The sequence below is a fragment of the Cornus florida genome, unplaced genomic scaffold (genome assembly GCF_030987335.1).
Source record: "Cornus florida cultivar Cherokee Brave unplaced genomic scaffold, ASM3098733v1 CherokeeBrave_3.0.0_Hap2_Chr11, whole genome shotgun sequence".
NCBI classification, from domain to species: Eukaryota; Viridiplantae; Streptophyta; class Magnoliopsida; order Cornales; family Cornaceae; genus Cornus; species Cornus florida.
Window position 1 is genome coordinate 62462779 of NW_026775581.1, and position 13106 is coordinate 62475884.

A 13106-nucleotide genomic window follows, 5' to 3' on the forward strand; every position below is an offset into this window, starting at 1 on the left:
AATCCTAAGGACCAGGTTTGATAGTACTACCATATATATATATATATATATATATATATATATATATTTCTATTTTTATAATTATTCTTTATTTTTATAATGATTGGCATTGATAATATTAATATTAAAAATTAAAAATAAGAATAGAGTGGTTTTGTAGTATTTGAAAAAAGGGATAAAGGGATAAGTATGTTGCGATAATTATATTTAATCTATTTTTATTTATATATACCTATATTTATATCTATACTATTATAAGAGTGTAAACAATTTTTTATTTCTTAACATTTTAGAACATTTTATTTAAATTAAACTAAAATTTATTTTCATATTAATTTTATTGTGTATTGTACATATTTCTCTAATAAATAAATAAATAAATAACTAATAAAAAATTAAATCAAATTCTAATTTATATCCATATTAGTGTTATTGTTAATTGTACATCTTGCACTAATAAAAAGTTATATTATTGTGAACGGTACATGTTCCTTTAATAAATAAACAACTAATAAAAAAATTTAAATCAATCTCTTATTTTTGTCCATATTAATGTTATAACTAATTTATATCAATCTTCCTCTTTTTCTTTTTTTTTTTTTTTTTTTTTTTTTTTTTTAAAAAAAAAAAAAAAAAAAAAAAAAAAAAAACTGATGCTAACTTTGTCAAAGAAGGATTCAAGTCAAAACATGCGATTCACTACATACAACATCTTGCGACATCGAAAACATCCTGCGATTCACTACATCAATGAATGACATTGATCCAAGGAACACCCAAGCTTTGATTGATGAGATTTTCAGACTGCGGGTTGACTTAATGGAATATAAGAGCAATTACAAATATGCTCGTTTGCTGGAGGAGGTAGAATGGCTTAGGGAGATCATTGGTGATGGTCTACGTTTTCAAGCCAAATTGAGGAACATAATCAATGTCTTCAGTGATCATATTATTGCATCCAACCATGATCTTCCCTCGGAGGATGAGGATAAGGCTCATTGCAAGGAGAATACGCTCCATTCCCAGAGTGTCTCAGTACAAGTTACCACTGCTGTAGATCCTAACACCATGTCTCAACCAGCTCAGAGGTGCAGCTCCGCCACTCATCCTCCCTATAGTCATCACATCAGCTACCATGAGGCTGACGTAAGCTCAGATTCAAACTTGATTTTGAATTTGAATCTAACAGCCCCCTCTTACCCTCCAGGTAATGCCTCTAACCATTGTTCTCCTAAAATACATAATGTCAGTCATTCTGTTGACTTCCCTCTCTATTTTTATCTGACACAAACACCTTCCCACGTCCTCTTTTGGCAACTAACCATGACCCTACATCTCCCTTAAACCATGACCCTATACATCCTCACATTGCCCTAGAAAGTAACCCTCTCCATCCCAAGCCAACTAATCCAACCATCAATTCTAACCAAACTGGTTCATCCCCAACTTGGTTTTCAATTGTTAAATCTAATCCTCTTGATCCTTCCTCACCCAAGTCAAAATTCACCAGAACATCAACTTCTAGGATTCCACTCTGTCTTATAAACATCCCTGGAACCTCTGACTGCACCATTTCTTTACCACCTGAAACAGAACATGATGGTCTCAAGAATATGAAAACTAACCTTTTGGGTTATTTTGTGCACAAGTGTCTTCCATTTGGTATGGTTAGAGACATTGCCACTTCTCTTTGGTCTGATAAGGGCCTTCTCAAAGTGACCAGCTCTAAAAAGGGTTTATTTGAATTCCATTTCACATCTACAGTAAACTGTGACCAAATCATGGCTGAGGGACCATGGTTCTTTGCTAACAAGCCCTTAATCCTTAACCATTGGACTCCTTGTTTTCAGAAAAGTTCACATTCAACTTTACCGGTCTGGGTTAAGCTCTTTGGCCTTCCCCTATAATACTGGACACCCTCAGGCCTGAGCTTTATTTCAAGTTGCATTGGGCACCCCCTCTTCTAGTGGCACGTCGTTGCAACACTCCAAATTTGTGCAAAATAGTGTGGCCAAGTTTTAAATTTATAAAAAGCCACTACTAACTCTAAGTACTAAATATAGGTAGGGTGAGTAGGGATCGTCCCAAGGGATTGTGGGCGTATTTGTAATGGAAACAATATATAGGGTTAGTAGGTCGAGTGATCAAAAGATTGTTTGTTTGGTTAATTAAAATACATTGTAAATGAATTCAATATAAAGAAATTGAAATAAATAAAAGGGTAGAGAACAAGAGAGAGAGATCTTGGGATCTAGAGATCACCACTAAACATCACCATTTTGGACATTCAATGTGTAATAAATGAGGGGAAACATGTGTTGCAATACAATGAGGTGTGATTGATTGAAGCAACAAGTATGGATTGACTATTTAAGTATACATTGTCTAGACAACATAGTGAATAGCACAACATATAAAACTAAGCCATTAGTTTTTCCTTTAAGCTCACAATCAACACGCTAACAAGTTAGAGAATTATACTACTTGTATTCATAAGTATGGAATATCAAACAATAAGCATGGATTGTCCTCACATCTAAGAAAGTAAAGCAACTACACTACTTCTAAGCTAAGGACATGAAAATTAAACTAAGTAAACTAAGGTAGAGGCACAATCCATCAAGAAATGAGTATGAACCATCAAACAAACCACAAGAGTATTCTATTTGAGCACTGTGCCTTAACAATCTCTAGATTCATAGCATCAATACATATAGACATGCATCAATATCACAAAATCAAGAGATAAACACATGAACATCTACTCTAGCATACATAGACATATGGATAGAATAAAATGATCAATTGGAAGTATTAATCAACACAAATCATTGTAAGAACAAGATTCATATATAAATCAAGTGTCAAGACAACATTACAACACAAATCCCCTCAAAATACAAAGCATTAAGGTCTAGAAGGCATGCTTAGGGCTAACTCTAGCCCCAAGAAGATATTTAGCCACTCATTGATATAATCATCCAACCCTCAAGGGCCATCTCCATGGTAGAAATGCTCTTTTCCTTAGTTAAAACCTTAGATGAATGGAAGAACTCCCAAAAAGGTGTGTGTCTCTCTAAGCTCTAGCCTCCCCTTCTCTCTAGCTTTTCTTAGTCTTTAAGTATGTATCTAAATGAATGTTGCTCTTAAAATGGCTCCAAATCCTTATATAGGTAGCTCAAGTGTCACACCTAATGGTCTGGACTTGTGCACTAGGGTCCCTTCAATGATGGCACCATGAGCCATCTTTTAATAAGTTGGACTTTGTTTTAATTCGGACTTGAGGAGGTTTGATCGATCGAGTTCAGATGAGATCGATCGAACTGTGGCCAGATCCATCGAAGTTAGGCTAGATCGATCAATCCTTAGCGGCGCCTTTTTGGAATAAGACAAATCTGAGATATTTTTGGGATATTTTGGGAAAAAGACAAAAATGATCGGTGGGGATAAGATTGAAGAAGTTCGATTAATCTGAAAAAAATTGGATCGATCGAAGATGGTCAATTCTTTAGGATAAAGACAAGGGGTTTAATCCATCTAGGTAAAGTAAGATCGATCAATGTGAGATCGATTGAAAATATTCATGATCAATCGAAGATTGCTGATTTCCACCACTTTGCTTCCACTTTGCTCCATTCTTCCATTCAGTTTGAGATTGCTTCTTTTATGCTCTAATTTGGCTGAATTGACTTATTTTGGGGATAAACACCTAAAAAGGGCAATAACATGAAATTAGTCTAAAACGAGAAAATAAGATAGATAAAGGTCCTAGAATACTCGAGCTTAAGGAGTTTAAATATGCACTTTTCAACGCTCATCACACCCCCAAACTTAAATATTACTAGTCTCTAGCAACGAACTACAAAGTAAAGGAATGAAATGAATAACTATACAAGTATGAACTAGAAAACAATAAATGGATAATGCCACTTTCGTAGGGAACACGATTGTATTTAGTATATGCAACAAGCCTTTTAAACCCCTAGGTTACCCCTAGTGGACGAGTGAAGTCTCGTGAGGGTTTCCAGAAATGATACCCACAAAGATTAAGCTCATTCTCATAAAAGGGGCACTAATATTGCAAACAAGTACTGGGAGAAAACTACCTCAAGTATGCAATTTTTCAACCATTTTTAAGTAATCTCTCAAAATTTCAACATCAAGTAAGTAAGTATGGTCTTCCACACATCAAGAAAATGATCACGTAAATCAAAACAACTCTAAAATCCTTTTTGAGTGGACCTGCATCAAATATATTGCTATCTAAGCCAACTAAAGAAATGATCACATCCTTACCCTCAAACTACCACACAAATCTAGTACCGATCATCAAGACAACCAGTGGACCTTTTATTAAAGCTTTATTGATCTAGATGCGTTTTTTTTTTTTTTTTTTTTTTTTTTTTTTTTTTTTTTTTTTTTTTTGTAATCTTAAGGATCAAAGATGGAAGCATTGTGCAATGTGTTGATCTATTAAGTTTTCTAGCGATCCATGAGGTCGAGCATTAGGTCAATGACTCCCAAACTAGACGGCTTTAGGGTACTAGGTCTTTAAACACCCCTAAGGATTTACGAGCTCAAATCAATTAGGGTACAAATCAAAACAACCTCCATCTAATCATTTCCCACTTCTCACCTTTTAGGAAAAGTCCTCACTTTTTTTTATTGCTTTTGTAACTCTTTTTTATTTATTTATTTATTTTTTTACACAAGTTCAATTATTAACCTAGAGTTTGGGCCCTCCACCTTTCAGTGCGAGAAATTCAGTGCTTGATGAGGCTAGAAACCCGGCTACTCAATGAAAAGGGTTTGTTATCCACCTTCATCAAGAATGAAAGCTTTCAATGCACTACTAGCTCAATTAGGATATAACCAATTCAATAATCAACAAGGCATGCACCCCACAAATAAATGCTAGTGTGCGCCTGTGCTAGTGTAGAATCCTATAATGAATCTCAAAATAATTACAAAATCAGGATGATGTGGACCACAAGTGCAAGCAAGATGTTAATCTTTCGAAAAATTTATTCCTAAATGGCATCCACAAGGCATACAAGGAGTATTTGACTCTTATGTCAAGCAATTTTTAAATCAAAAGATCAAAGTCACAGCTTGTAATACTCCTAATTTCAAAAGGATAGTCTTGGTATTTACTTTATTATTTAAATTGCATTTTTAGTTGCTGAAGTGTTTATGTGTTACTTTAATTGATTTAATGGTAGTTAGTTATTTAATTGTTTTCATTGTTTTTGATTTAATTGAATTTAATTATTTAATTGCTTTAACGTAATTGATTTAATTGTAGTTAGTTATTTAACTATTGTGTGCATTGAATTTAGTTAAGATTTTATTTACTGGAATTTAGTTAATTAAATTTAATTAGTTTTTAACGTGACAGTAGGGTTGGTTGCACATGTAGTATACACAGTTCATAGCCAACATAGTATTAACCTAGGTTATTCTATGGGCCGAGTAAATCAGATTAGGGTTTAATTGAGCCTAGGATTAGTGTAGCCTATAAATATTCACCTAAGGTGTTTGCCTAGGGTTTTAGAATCATATTATGACATAGTAAGACAGAGAACAGTTTGGAGAAATCTGGGAGGCAACAAAGGGAAGAAACAGAGAGTTGGCCGGAGACTTTAGGACGATGTCGGTGTAAGGCAAGTTTTATAACTAACTCTATCTCTTTGGCCTATGTTCTTTGCATCTCTAACTCAGTCCCAAGATGAAATAAAGTTAAATTAATTTGGTTACACGAATAGTATGGGTTCTTATATGTGTTTTCTATTCGCTTTGAAATTGTTTTTGTTGATTCTCGTTCTAATTGAATTTGATTAATAAGTAATGAATTTAATTAACTCTGGAACACACTAGGGTTTAGTCTTAATCAGTAAGAAACTTGGTTTGGAGGAACAAAGTTGCCGGACATCGCCGGAGTTGGAGAAGATGATGCAACAGGGGAAGAGCCTGTTCTATTTTGAGAAGAGCAGGCTCACCAAAGAGTAGAACAGGCTCCACCATGAGTGGAGCTGACTCTTGGGGCAGTAGCGGCGGCTCCCTTAAGGGGAAAGCCGGCTCTACCATTGTGTGGAGGCGGCTCCCTCTTTGAGGGAGCCGGCTCCTTCGAAAAGTTTTGCAGTTTTTGATTTTTCTGCGAGACTTGGGCTACTGGGATTAAATTTTTAAAGTTCTAGGCTGAAACAGGAGCTGTCCTAGAGGTGTTTAGTAATGTCTAAACCTGTATTAAATTCTAAGAAGGCTTGGTAATACATAAACTACCGTAATAAGCTAAATTGGGAACAGTCTGAAACTCTTAGGGAAGTTTTTAGGTTTACTTTGATGTGGATGATTCAAGTTGCATATTTTAAAATTAGCAATTGAATTGGGACTCTCATGATTAAATGTCATAGCAGTGGTATAAAATTAAGCATAACTACATAAAAAGCTTTTGGTATGCTTAACAGGAAGGAAATGGTTGATGTTTATAAATTACTGTTATATCAACTTATTGGATGTTGTGAAGTAGTTACAAGTAAGCATGGTAATTCTGATATGGTTATTATTATGCTTATTGTGAGTTACAGGATGGTTATATTTACTTCTTTACGTTTTTAAATTGCTAGAGAATCATGCTATCTACACATTCTTGTTATACTTGTATTGGATATGTTGATATTGATATGTTTACTGTGATTTTATTATCAACACTGGATGGATGGTTTGTATGCATCGGTATGGGACGGTAACATACTAGGGCGATTAGCTCAAAAACTCTAAGTCCTACCTACTCTGGATTAAGGGATAGATTAACTACAAAAGTTAAGTCCTACCTGTATTTTGTGTTAGATCACTAAATAGTTGAGTGACACTTTTGGTTTGGAATGGATTTTAAATATATTTTTATGGTGCCACGATATGAGCCTGAGTCTCAGAGTCGTTGGCTAGGGAGTGTATATGCATTGGGATGCATAGCTGGCTATGATGGTTGGATGTATACCCTGCTAGGTCTAGGTAGTCATGCCCACCCCTGGTGCGCTTTGCATGGTGCCTACTAGTCAGGTTGAGACGGGCTTGTAGTCTAGTGGGAGTCCTGTAGTGTAAATATATATATATATATATCTACGAACTATTTAGTTGTTATTGGATTGGTTAGGATGTATATGCGTATCGGGTCTCTGCTTGGATTATAGTAGTATAGAACTTGCTCATGGGTTTGACCCACTTATCATTTTTCAGGTATCGGACATTTCCAGTCTTAGGACTTGTTCAGGCTGAGCAGAGACGATTTACCATTCTACCGACGTAGGACTTCTTCCAGATTTTAGATTTGGATTTTATCTTCAGTTATTTACTTTCATTCAGTTTGGGATTTTTATTAGGGGTCCACTAGAGATGGATTCCCGAGTTGTTAAATGAATGGGGGTTTTGCATTTTAAGTATTTAATTTTAAAGGATTATGTTTTAGACTCTTTTCAGCTTTTAAATTTTTATTTCTTAATTCATTTTGTATTCCGTGTTCGTTTTAAAATATTAATTATTTGATATTCCCTCGGGTTTAGGCCTGGGCATGATCAACCCGTGTCTCGGATCCGAGGGGTATCATATAGCGACCAATCATCGAAAATCCCTCAAATACACAAGTCATGCTCAAAATTTTGAATTGAAAGCGAACACTGCAAATAACACCCATTACCCCTAAACTTAAATGGCACAGTGTCCTCAATGTGCAAAGAGAACAAAAGAAAGAGTATACCAGTGCAGCTAAGGCAAAGAATTCCCGGGACACAAGTATCCAAAGTGGGTGATACAACCCCCCTAAACTTGGAATTGACTGCGGTCCTGAAAAGATGGCACTGGGACAAAATCTCATCAGATAACAAAAGGGATAATAACAGTGCACAGTGGACATGCAAGTGTAAGAGAGGAATAAGGATGGTCCTAAAAAATTTTGGACGGTACTCTCTCTCACTGAAGTCACTGGGTTGCACTTAATAATGGAGTCAAGAATAGATGGATGTATCAATATAAGAATCTAACATCCAAACATAGCATGTATAGAAAGAGAAAAATAATATACAGTACATCACAATATCAGGGCCAATAGACTGGCCGCAAAAATATCATAACAGTTTCAATGTAACAGTGATGTATCAATGATATATAAAATGATGAGAGTAAAGAGATAGAGATCAGGCAGAGGTGGTCGGGCAAGTGGGCATGATCCCCAGATATCTCTGGATAAATCCTGCAGCGCAGCCATGACATCTGAGCGAAGAGTAGTCACGTCAGTGTTGAGAGAGGCCACATCCAACCAAAGAGAAACAACTGCGTCCTTTAAGGTTTGTATACACTCTCCTAGGCCAAGTATCAGAACTGGAGGGTCAAGGATAACTGGATCATGAACTGGAGGTATATCCTCACCCTGTTCCTGAGAATGCAATGGCGACCTTGCCGAAGAGTGACGTGGTGACTCTACTGGAGGCTCTCGCTCTAAATCTATATCTGTGTGTGCATCCGCAGCCACTGGTGGGTCTGCTGGATCATACTCTGTTGCTGCTGCTACCTGCTTTGCTGCTGCTGCCTCCTCCTCTGTAGCCTCTTTAGTTACCAAGATAGCCTCTACTCTAAGCACCTGATAAGAGCATTATACCTCTTGTTCCAATCCTTCTTATCGTAGTGGCAAGCCCCTAACTCAGTATGCTCCTCTAGATGGAAAGGGTAGTGTTGATCTTGGAGGATCTGAGTGATAAGATGTCTAAAAGGGAGGAAAGTGGCTCATTTAGGCTTGGCCTTGCTGATGTAGCTCGTGTATAATCTCATCACAACACTCTAGATGAGTGTAAGAATAGAAAACCAAAGCCCTGTATAGAAGGCATAAAGAGCAGCCAGAAAATCTGAGCGCCGCTGGATTTTATGGCAGACCATAAGTACGTTTCGGTACAAGACCGAATCAAAGAACCAAAGTTCGTTGGGCAAATAAGTCCTCGTGGCGAATGTCTCGGCATTAGTGTAGTGGCCAGTCAGTGCAACGGCCATGTCTGCATCAGAGGGCCGCCTAAGAATATGATAATGAAGACCGGGAGGGCAGATATGCGGGCATCGAGAAGAAGTGGCTAATGACTTAATAATGATGCTGATGAGATGGCCATCTATAGTAGTCCACAGCTCCAATAGGTTACTTGGGGCCAGCCGGAGGTTCTGAAAGAACACCCGAATAAGCCTCGGGTAGACTGGTTAAGTGACTAGAGCAAAAATGGCTGAAATGCCCCACCGATCAATATCATCAAATGCCGCCCGTGTCAGAATTGACCGGGAAAAGAAGGCAATGTCAAATACTGACTCATGCGCCACCTGAAGGCGTCTATATCTCCTGCTAGGCCTGTCTCGAATCTGGTCTGGCAGTGCTAGTGGTGGTGAAGGCGGTGGTACATGCTCAGCCTTATTAAAAGAAGATGATGCAGAAGCAGAAGATTGTAGTCTGGTATCGGTTGATGAGGATTGAGCTGTAGCTGGCTCTGGAGTTGGGTCTTGAGCATGGTAAGGCTCTTCGGGCTCCTCTATCCGCCGTCTCACTCTACGCTTATACTGCCTACAGGTAACAATCTTTACTCGAGTCATGGTCTGCAAAAAGAAGAGAAAACTTGCAGATAAAGTCAGTAAAGGAATAAAGAATTGAAGTACAATATATAGAAACATGTATGTCAAATAAGATAGACAACGCAGAAAAATTGACATGAATCTATGCAAGTTGTAATGCAGTCAGGTATAGACAATGAATAAGTGAAACATGCTAAATATGACAAAATAAAATGCACCTAATATGAAAAACACAGGCATTGAGCAAATAGAAGATAGCATGGAACACAAAAGATGGCATGTGAAGTGGATATGCAAATTTGTGATGTTCAATTGATCATGAAAATATGAGATCGATCCAACTTTGGATCGATCTGAAATTGAGTGAGATCGATCTTTCTCTAATCGATCAGAAAAAACTTCGATCGATCGAACTGTTGTGAAAAATTTGAAAAGTCACAGATCTGTGACATGGATGACACAGGGGGCACCCAAGCAAGCTTGTGGGTCCCTCTACACTTCAACAAATCATGATTGGTCACTTATATAGGCATGTGACCCCCTAAATCGAAATCGGAATCAATATATATATATATATATATATATATATATATATATATTTACACATATATATACATGCTTGGAAACTTCATATATGGCAAGAAATCTAACATGAAAGCTCAGATCTAACATGGCAAACATGCAATCATCAAGATTAAAGCTCAAAATTAAAAATACAACTCAAAACTTACCTAATTCGAAAGGAGAGAAGTGGAGACGAATGAGAGATGACAAGAGCAAGATGAGAGATGATGATTCTAAGCTTAGTGATGTCGTCGGAGGTTGGGAAGAAGATTAGTAGTGATGGGAGAGAGCTAGGGTCTTGGATCGATCTTTGGAATAGATCCAAATGACCCTTGGCTTCTATTTTTAAAAACTGCCTCCGACATGTTCGATCGATCATTAAGAAAGCAGATCGATCGAACTCAGATCGATTATGAAGAAATTTAGATCGATCGAATCCACAAAACGACACAGTATTTATTTTTTTTTTTTAATATTTGAAAATTAAAATTAAAATTATTTTTGGATTTTTAGAAATAAAATAAAATGCAATAAAATAAAAGAAAAATATTTTTGAATTTTGAAAATTTAAAATAAAATAAAAGTAAAAATTAAAAAATAAAAATCTTTTTGGAATTTTTGAAAATAAAATAAAATAAAATAAACATTAAATGTTTTTTTTTTTTTTTTGTATTTTTGAAAATAGATGTTTTTTTTTTAATTTTGAAATTTAAAAATCAAAATGCAGTCAAAGTCAACAATGAACAAGGGACACAGATCGATCATACCAAGATCGATCTAGAATGAACTTAGATCGATCGAACAGGTGAAAACCTGCAGATAAGTTCGAACGATACATAGAGAGCTGATTTTTATGGGTTCAAAATTTTTTCTAAGTGTTGGAACTGAAGATTGATCTAAGAAGAAGTTGGATCGATCTTGGAATTTCAGATTGATAAAAAAATAACTTCGCACGATACACAGAGAGCTGAAATATGTAGGAAAATTACGCTCGATGGGACAGATAGATGATTGGATGCAGGGTTGGCAGTTTGATCGATTGAACCTCTTTTGAGATCGATCGAACAAGCATAAAATGCCTAATTTGAAAATGATAGTGCATGCATACTCAATCAAAGCCCTTATCAATGTGTATGAACCTAGAATATATTTAGACAACGCAAGAAATGAAAGTTAAAATAGAAATGAAGAGGAATAGGGTTGTAAACCCTACGAAATGCACTAGTCTTTAACGTCTCTAGCAAGACGTTAGGCTCTTTTAGCCTGGATCAAATATCTTGTTATGCATCCCCTCCTTGACGGGGTGAACAATATTTTGGTTCCCACCCAACAAATGGTTCTTTATAGAACTTGTCGAATTTGGATCAAAAGGAATTGACGGTCTTTCATCAAAGCAACTTTTAAGCTTCCATGCCCTTGGAACACTTGGTTTTAAAACAACATTTCTTGAATTCAAATTGGTAAGCAAACCATAGGAATGTTCAATATCAAGTAAAGACTCAACTTTATCAAGTTCATTCTCAATACATTTTTTTAACAACATACACTTCTTCATGCTTATCTATTGAACTCGGGGTTGGATTAAAAATGTTCAACTTCACTTTCATATGCCCAAATGAGATTTTCATTATCCCCGTCCTACAATTGATGTTGGCATTTGCGGTTACTAAGAAGGGATGGCCAAGGATATCGGGAATTTGATTCTTGGGGTTCGGAACCGGTTCCGTGTCAATGACAACGAAATCAACGGGGAAGAAGAACTTATCAATCTTAATCAAAACATCTTCAATGATACCCCGGGGCTTTTTGATGAATCGGTCGGCAAGTTGCAAAATTACCGACGTCGGTTTTAAGTCTCCTAAGCTCAATTTAACATATATCGAGTATAGAAGAAGGTTTACAGTTGCTCCTAAGTCTAGAAGAGCCCGATTAATGATATGGTCACCAATGATGCAAGAAGTAGTAGGTGAACCGGGGTCCTTAAACTTTAGGAGAGTGTTGTGCTGCAAGATAGAGTTTACTTGCTCGGTCAAGAACACTTTCTTTGGTACTTGGCTCTTGTTCTTCCTCTTTTGGGTGCAAAGATCTTCCAAGAACTTACCATAAGCCGGAATTTGCTTAATTGCATCCAAAAGTGGAAGATTGATCTTCACTTGCCTAAACACTTCAATAATTTTATTGGTCTTTGTTTTTTGTCTTTCAAGAGAAATGGACCCTTTCAAGGCATCCGGAAATGGAGCTTTTGGTTCAAAATCTTTTTCAAAATCTTTCTTTGAAGCATTTTCAACACAAGAATTCTTCAAATCATTTTTCAAATCATTGTTCAATTCATCTTTCAAATCATTTTTCACAACTTTCTCAATAAGATGATCATACACATGCAATAAAGGAGGAATAAAATGTGAAATGGGACGGGTGTCAACTTTTGGTTGCACCGGTTTACTCTCTTTATTGGAAATACCTACTTGATTATCAATAACCTTCCCACTTCTTAAGGTTGTCACTGCATTGACATGTTCAACTGTGTGACCTTTCGCTGAGGAATGAGTCTCCACAACACATTGTTACTTTGATGGTGCATTCAAAGGCATCTTCCCTTTCTCTCTAGCATTCAAAGTATTAGCTATTTGCCCGACTTGGGTTTCTAGCTTAACAATGGATTAAGAATGAGAATGAAGCAATTGAGTGTTCACCTCTAGAGTGCCTAGAGCGGTCAACACTATCTCCTCAAAAGCGAGACTCCTAGAATTTCCTTGGGAGTACGATGATTGATTAGGAAAATGAGAATTTGAGAATTGATTGCCATGCGATTGAAACGAAGATCTATAACGTTGGGAACCTTGGCCTTGCATTGGAGGCGCAAGATACTTGCCTTGAAAACCACCTTGGGGAGGGTTTGAGCCTTCCCCTTGGCTTTTCCAAGAGAAGTTTGGATGGTTCCT